Below are 9,384 nucleotides of genomic sequence, written 5' to 3' on the forward strand. Positions count from 1 at the left end.
GCTCTGATACCATTTTTTGCACATAATTCTTTGTTCCAAAATAAGCATTAAAACATGAGATATAAGCACAGAGATCTTTAGATATAAGTATAAAACCTTCAGATCTAAGCACAAAACAACCCATATTGAGTACAAGAATTAAATATTAAAATAATCAAGTTTTGTGGTCCTTAGGGAGTGCAAAGAAAGAATCTTTAAGGGAGGGAGTTGAGAGAAAGAAAGGTTTGGGTTTGGGGATTTATTCATAATTGACTCTTGATTTAAATAAATTTATTTTATTTAAAAAATATAACACTATAAACATGAGTCTTGTTATGCTGCCCACCAATCATGCCCAACTCCATATCCACCATGTACGAGTCAACTCATCTATTGTACTGGTCAACTCACCTATTGTACATGGTGGACACAGAGTTGAGCATGATTGGTGGGTAGCATAACAAAACTCCTATAAACATATATGTTTCTTAAAATATATTTGTACGTGCAAATATTCATAATTTTCATTAAAAAAAGATAAATGCATATTGATTAAAATTTAAGGTAGTAAATTTTTTAGCCAAATTAGTTCGAATTCAGCTTGAGAAAATATTATAAAAAATTAAAAAAATAACTTATTATAAGAAATATTTAATTATTGATATCAATATTTCTATTTTTAAATATAAAAATTTAAAAAAAAACCTTTTTTTCATCAAATCTCAACATTTGTGCAAGTATTAAAATATCATATATTAATTATAACAAAAAACAAAACACTATATGTATTTTATTTTCTTCGTTTTATAAAAAAACAATAAAATATTTCTATATGAAGAAAAAAAATAAAAAAATCAAGTGCATTGTTATTACCATTTGTTGTTATTAAAGCATGTAATTTTATCCATTCATTTTGCTCTTACATGTAACTCGATTAACCATGTTTTATCAATTTATTTTTAAAATAATTCACACGTATATAATGTTAGGTGATATTAAATAGATCATTAATATCAGTTATTCAATTAATCACGAGGTAGACATTAATTCGAGATAATTTATACAACTTGTATACTTATAATATTACTAGTACAGATAACTTGTGGTGTACGTTGACATCAGTTACTGATGCATGTTAACACAAATCAATATTTAATATGATGTTATTTTATTTTATTTTGTTTTTTTTCAAAATTTCAAATATAATTTACTGGCATCAATTGCTATTATACATTGAAGAATCGATTTATTGAGATTATTGTTTATAAGTTAATTAAATGAGTTAGAAAGAAATTGTATTACTTGTTGGTTAAGAAAAATTGGATTAGATTGATCAAACAAAGGGTCGAAAATGTGCTTATTAAACTATTTAAGATGTATATGGGATAATGATTGATAAATAATATCATGTTTATTAATTTTGATTAATTAAATTAGAGATAAATTTATAAACACTATTTTCAGAACCGGACCAGCCGGTTCGATCGGGAACCGTTCGTCGGACCGATCCGGAACTTTACCAAAAATTGGAAAACCGGTCCAACCAATCAGAACCGATCAAAACCGGTCAATAACCGGAAAACCGGTTCAACCTGCCGGTTGAATCGGTTTTTCGGATTTTTTTTAAATTAATTTTTTTTATTTTTAAAATTTAAAATTTAATATTTTTTATATATATACATGATTTTTTGGAATTTATAGTTCATTAAAAAATTATTTTAATTAATATTTGTTTTTTTAAATAAATAATTTTTTATTTAAATAATTTAGAAGTATAATTGATATTTTGAATATATTTACATATTTATTTACATTTCAAACTATGACAAATATATATTTTTATGTCTATTTATATATATTTTGTAGTTTGTAAAACTCAAAAATATTATTTATTATATTATATTGTATAAACGGTTTTTCGATTCGATCGTCTGGTTAAAATGGTCTGACTGGTTGGACCGTTTTTTTTAGATAGACTGGTTTGATTACCAGTCCGGTTATGAAAACACTGGTTATAAATATCGATTTTACTTTTTTATTAATTATAATTAATAAATATTAATAAATAAAATATAGTATTTTAATAAAGCTATTCTATGGATAAATAATAGTAAGTAAATATTTGATTGGATTTGATTAATGTTGGATTATTAAACCAATATGACTCAATATCGTCAAGTAAATAAGGTTTAAAAAAGTATTTAAGTTGTTCAGAGTTTATTAGCTATAATATTTAAATTGTTCAGAGTTTACTAGCTATAATATTTTTATTAAAAAAATATTTAAGTTGTTAAGAGTTTACTAGCTATAATATTTTATCGTTGTTATATTTGCTATTTTTTGAGATCTCTAAACTATTAAATTATGAAACCAAAGTTAAAAACGAAATTGTTAGTTGAATTTATTGATTTGTTAACAATAATATTATTCCTACAATAACATATTATTAATCTCAATAATTTTATTATATGATTAAATAACAAAATCATAATTGAAATACATTATGCAGTTTATTCGTTTTATCAGAATTATAAAATTAAATAAAAATTTATCTTTGAACGGTTAAATAATATGCAATATGACCGTCGACAAAAGTTGCACCTAATAACACGTGACAGTACTTATAGTTTCTTATAACAGTACATGCGGTGAGTGCTAGGGGATTCTGACAACATGTAACATTACTTATCCATTTGTCTTAATCTTAAAATATTATCTGACTTTTTAAGTCTAGCCGAATGTAAATATGTTATAGTTAAGAATAAATATCAGCTTTAACTTTGAGTTTTATTAACTTATGAATTCAATTTGATATTTTTTAATTTATCATAACATTCCTTAATCATTAATATATTATAATGAATTTTAATATATGAAATTGAAAATTTGTTATAAATTTTTTAATATATATAATTTATAATGGTAAGTTACCAAAAATTATGTTTTTTTACTATATAATTAATGTTTTCATTATTTATAATAAATTAATAAATAATATCTTTGCTAGTTCTATAATTTGTAAGAATAAGTATGTATAAAAAAAGTGAATAATAATATATAAGAAACCCAAATAAAGAAGAGAAAATAAAAAAAAAACAAAATGTATTACAAGAACTTTTTTAAAAAAAACCGAAAATGATAAGTAAATAAAGGAAAAAAATTTAAAGTCCCAAGGAGTTGAAAAAAAAACAAGAACAATAAATAATAAATAATTATCCCCCAACTGATTTTTTGATTGGCCAGATTCTACCTATTCAGATTTATTCCCAAATTAAATAGAACTATATTAAAAAAAGAATAAAATAAATGTTTCAAAACATGATGCGTATCGATATCTTTAAAACAAATGAAATGATGCGTATCGATATCTTTAAAACAAATGAAAAAATAAAAGTGATTTGAATTGAAAGATCGATGCCTTGTAGATCATCTGAAACAAAAGTCTCAAATTTAACTCTCAATTCTAAAAATTAAAATAAAAAATTTGGTTGAAATCCGTGCTCGTCTTTATTATCTTTTGAAAAACAAGCTAAATATAGATAAATTTAATGAGTGCAAAACTAGTCAAAGAGGCATTAAAAATTTCGTCGGTTCAATCATTAATTATGGGCATATCAATAGACTATGATTCAACTTTACTTAATAATACTAACCTTTAAACGCTTATTTTTATTATATCTTTTTAGATTGTATATAATTAATTTAATTTGAATGAATATATATATATATATATATATATATATATAATTATGTTGAGCAATAATAATTTGTATTATTCAGTTGATTAATTGAAAAACTGGAAAGAAAATAGGATGTTGAAGAGAGAAAATGATGAGGAATAGAATGATAATCTTCACCAACAAATCAAAATATTTAGTATGGAGAGTTTAATTTTGAAACTGCTAGGACTTAGGAGTTCATAATTGAAAAATTAGAAAGAATAGAGGATGTTGAAGAGAGAAAATAACGAGGAATAGAAAGAATAGAGGATGTTTAACTTTGATAATGTTAGGAATAAGAAGTATTTTGCTTCAAAAAGTGCTTTTTAAGTTAGACTTTTAATGAGTTATTTTTAAGTAAAAGTTGTGATAATTTTGTTTTTAGATAAACAAATAAAAAAACACTTTCTTAACTTTACTCTTGTTGTTTCTAAGTTTTTATTCATAGAGAAACACTTGAAAAACTATGAATTTGGGTTTAAAAAAAACACTTATTTTAATTTAATTAAGTGATATTTAAAACACTAAAAACCTATCTTAACACATATAAAATTATAAAGCACTTTTTTTAAGAATTTTTTTTCCTCTTGTTTTTTAAACCAAACGAACTAAAAGTACTAACTTCAAATGCACACGAGTTGCGTGAGTATATATATAATATTATTTTTATATAAATTTTAAATCATATATAATAATTAATTTGAATGAAATAAAAAAAATACATGTATAAACATTTATAACTATGTTAAGCTTTATATAATTTGTATTTGTTAGTTGATTGAAAAATTGGAGAGAGGAAAGGCTTGAAGGAGAAAATTAAGGAGAATAAAAATAATAGGTTTCACCAACATGTTAAAATTTTATTTTTTTGATTATATGTAAAATAAAAATATTAATGATTTAAAAATAATAATTTTCATAATGTCAAACATGATTTTATATATAATAATAAATTCATAAATAAGGATAGTTTTGTCAACTAGTACAGTAAAAATATAATTTGGTGTGTGATTAACACTATTTAAAGTGTAAATAACACTACACAAAATATAATATATATAAAATATACCAAAGGTAATATATTACATCAATGACAAGGAAACAAATATTTGAAATAATTAAATAAATATTACTCATCTAACTGTTTTAGAAAAGAAAATATATATCAAATTTGTATAATTTAGTTGTCGAATTATTTCTCTCTCAATCGACAACATAGTTTCTATTTGTTGTTACAACTATTATTAATATGCTTAACAAAATCTTATAGCATGTTAGGATCGAAATAGGTGTGTAGAGGGGGGGAGGGGGTGAATACACACTTAAAAATATTTAAGAGCTACAATAGCTCGTTCTTGAAATGTTCAAAAATAAACCGAGCACCGATGAATTATATCGAGTTTGGTTTTCAAACCAAACGGAATACACTCGAAATAATCCTTCGTAGAAACCGAATAAACATTTTATAAATCATTTGAAATCATGCAAGTTGAAATAATAAAAATAGTTTGGTTGAAGCATTTTATCAAACACTTTGTGCGTAATATTTTGGTCTATGAAGAACACATAAAATGTTTCAACGATGCATCTTAAAATAGTGGCAATAATAAAGTAAATGCAATAAACAAATAGACACGAATTTGTTTATGGATGTTCGGAGCTCAATCTCATACGTCACCCCTTCTTCCACCTCGCAAGGATCCACTAGAAGACTTTGATTTATACAAACCCATTTGTACAAACCCAATCCAATTTAGGACTTATCCAATACCTAAACAAGAACTCCTAGTCACTCTCGATCGTAGGCCTCAACCTCACAATCCGCATAATGTTTTACGTCTTTATGTCAAGACTACAAACTCAATCTTTAACGTCTTTATGCTAAGACTCTCACTCAACTAATCTATGAATACATCTCTTGAATATGTGAGTGAGTTGGGTGTGAAAAACTAAGGCTGCTCACGCTCAAGAATTCTGATGATGTTCTTCACACCTTGGGCTTGCTCTCATTCTAGCTTGTTTTCTTCATGTAGGCTGCCCACACTTTGAATCTCATGCCCAAGCTTGTGTTTAATCTTCAAAGTGTTGTATTTATAAGCTCCAAGAATGATTTGAACGTTAGATTCAATAATATGACCGTTTGGGATGTTTCTGGACACTTTCTGAAGTTGCAACTGTCATATTTGAGTAGCTGTCAATTTTCTAAAGTTGAGCTGATTTTACTGTTCATCGGACTGGCTTGACCGATTCGATCTAGTCAAACTCATCTGGTCTGGTCAAGCTTTGATCTGGTTTGGTCCAACTTTGATCTGGTCGAGTTTTGATCTGGTCTGGTTCAATTGATCTGGTCTAGAGCAACTTCGATCTGGACTTGTTCACTTGATCTGGTTTGGTCATGTTTCATCTGATCTGTTCATTTGATTATAGTTCTTGATTCACTGATTTCTGGGCAAGGTGATGAACATGAAAGTTGTAGACCTTTCTCTTGGATTTCCACGGAATCAAGAATCGCTCAATTTCAAGTTCGTATGTGAGATATATACTCGAAATACTAAGCTGTGTCAGAAATTCTGTTCTGCAGAATTTCTGTGCAGATCTCGAAAGTTCATCCTGCTTTATCTGCTTCTTACACCTCCGATTCAGATTAAGCTTCTTGAAGATGATTTTTAGATCATTGTCTTAGATTCGTAATGCATACTGAATCATCCCGTTTGGATAAGCAGCTGTAAGTTATGACCAAAATACCAGGACTGGTCTGTTTGATCTGGTTACTGTAACTTCGATCTGCTTTACATCCATCTTGATGTTGCGACCACCATTTTGCCTTGATAACGTCCGAATTAACTCATCTGGCCTGAGATATGACTTGTAGATATTTGAGTAAGCTTTCCAACCCTTTTGGCCACAAGTCATTTGGATCACCGAGCTATGAGATATGATCGATTTACTAAACTGTGCCAACTTGAGTAACTTGATTTCCAGCTCAAACTTTCCAACTTTGATCTACTATCTACAACACTTGACTAAATATGTTAGAAACACAATAACAAGTTTTGTTATCATCAAAATCAAGATTGCTTGTGTTTCACAACCGAACATAGCAGTATAAGGTAGTGTTTGCAACCTTTAAAAATAAGTTATTATGGAGATTCTTTTAACAAATTTGATTATGGGTACTAAATAAATTTTGCCTCATAAATAAATGATTCAATATTTTTCCGTTTGTAACTTATACAACTGCAACATGTACGAGAATTATCTCAAATCAATGAACCCAGGCATCAGTTACTCTGACGTAGAATCGCAACTTCAGCTTCATTTTTGTTGCGTATTTTCTTGCTCGCAAGTGCGTGATGTCAAGTTTAATATTTAGTGAGTAGAGTATTTCAAATTTGTTAAAAAAATCTCCATAATCACTTATTTTTAGAAGTTGCAAATGCTCCCTAAAATACTTAACAATAAGTCATTCAATTTCACCAAACACAATAGTATTTATCAATTAATTTTCATCTCATTAGTCATTACCATCAAACACAACTCATCACCATTAGTTATTGTTTGGAGGTTTATCATGATTTGAACATTGTTGAAGCTTTATACAAGACTTTATCAAACTAATTGAAAACACGCAAACTCTTTAAATTCTCCAAATTCAAAAAGAGCCCTATTGTGAAAAATACTCGTAAGCGTACGAGTGTCAAGTTTTAATAAAGTGATGAATCAAATATCGTTCCCACAGAGAGTAAAAGGAAAATATTCAGTACTTGTAATTAAAATAGTCTTAATTTTATTTAGAAAATTAATGATCAAGAGGTTTGCAAAATAAATAAAAATAATCAAAGGATTGTTTTATAGCACGCACACAACTTTCAAAAATTTATCAATCAGAGGAAAAATGGTCTAGAGGTATAGATTTCACCTGGTTTCAACAACAATCATTCCTAAATAATTTATTTTCATGAATTCCCTTCAATTAATAACCAAGAACACCTAAGTGTATTATTCCCTCTTTCGAGTGCCGAATAAAATATATCACCCACAGTTCAATTTCAATATCTCTATTAAGAATCTACTTGTAGTGATCATGTAAAACAATGTTCTTTTATAAGTTCCGTTTAAAATTATATACTCTCTCGAGCTATATAAATAATTAACAGTGTAATTTCTATTGATCCTATTCAAAATCCCCTCTGTCGAGTGCCAGATTTTAAATAAATATTATAATTCAATTATTGATCAGGTAATTGAAAAGACAATCAATTCTAGAAAAAACAATTAATCTAGAGGAACTCAATTCAGTAAAATCACAAATTCATGAAAGTGTTACACCAGGTTCCATCTGACCTCTAGACTCTAAGGGTCTGTTTGAAGTTGAAGATAAGATAAATAATATAGAGATAAGTAATATATTGTAATAAAAAAATAAATAAGAAATGATAGTTAATATAAGATTTGATTTGATTGATTGATTATGGTTTGTTTGATTTGATTGATTATATATTATATGAAAATAGTAAATTACTATTTTATCCTTATAATAATTAATAAAAATATGAATAGTATTATTTATAAAGGATAATACAGTAATTTAAATTCAATGATTTGATTGATGTAAGATAAATAATTGAAAGATGGAAAAATAATATGACAAAAAAAAAATGAGATAGATAAAATAATTTATAGGTAGACTAATTATCTACTACTTCAAACACACCATAAAAGTTTAGTTCATAATCGAATTTAAATAAACACAAAACATGTTTATAAATCCAACATCAATTCAATAAATATATAATTCAAAGCAAGAAAACAAATCCGTAGTCGGTCTTCTGTGTCCAGTCGATCGACGTCCGTCTTTGTTGATTGATCTTCTCTTCAAAATCACGTTCAAGCTCTCCAAATTATGTTCTGATGTGTGTGGCGGCTGATGATCTCCTTCTAGGGTCAAAACTTCCCTTTTATATGGTCTCCAAATCGTCCAAGAAAAAACCCACAAAAATACCCAAGTTTCCTTGAATAATAAAATTCTCACGTCTGAATCACCCGCCGCGAGGGCGCGCAACACATGTAGCACGGGCGCGCTACACTTACGCCCTCAAATCCTTCAATCCTTCCTCGCAGCGCGGGCGCGCTACTCAACAGGCGCGGGCGCGCTGCCTGTTCGAATTTCAGCATTTTCTTCTACTTGTTCAATTCTTAATTTTCTCTCTTTTTTCATCCTTTTTGGCTTATTTTCACATGAACTCATGAATCCATTATTTTCTACAAACACCAAAAACAACAACTTGCGCAATATATCCCAAATAATTCTCAAAAGTCAAGTAATATCATAACAAATTAAGTGAACAAAATGCACTTATTAAGCCCAAAATCTCTTGATATTGTATCTCCAACTTATTAAAAATGACTAGCTAGATCCATGATATCATGAACAAAACCAATAAAAGAAATTGATTAATGTCGAACTCAAAACAAATTTATGTAAACCGAGGAATCATATCATTGATATTATGTTATTGTGATTGTGAAATTATTAATCATTAATTGAAATTCTCGATTTTATATTGTTAAAGGAAAAATTATGCATAAAATTAACACACCAACAATTAATTAACGAAAGACTAAAAACAAATATTCTAAAATCTTTCACACGCCCACATAAATCTCTGATAAACAAGTCAAAAAT

This window comes from Henckelia pumila, chromosome 1 (assembly GCF_033568475.1).
Source record: "Henckelia pumila isolate YLH828 chromosome 1, ASM3356847v2, whole genome shotgun sequence".
NCBI lineage: Eukaryota > Viridiplantae > Streptophyta > Magnoliopsida > Lamiales > Gesneriaceae > Henckelia > Henckelia pumila.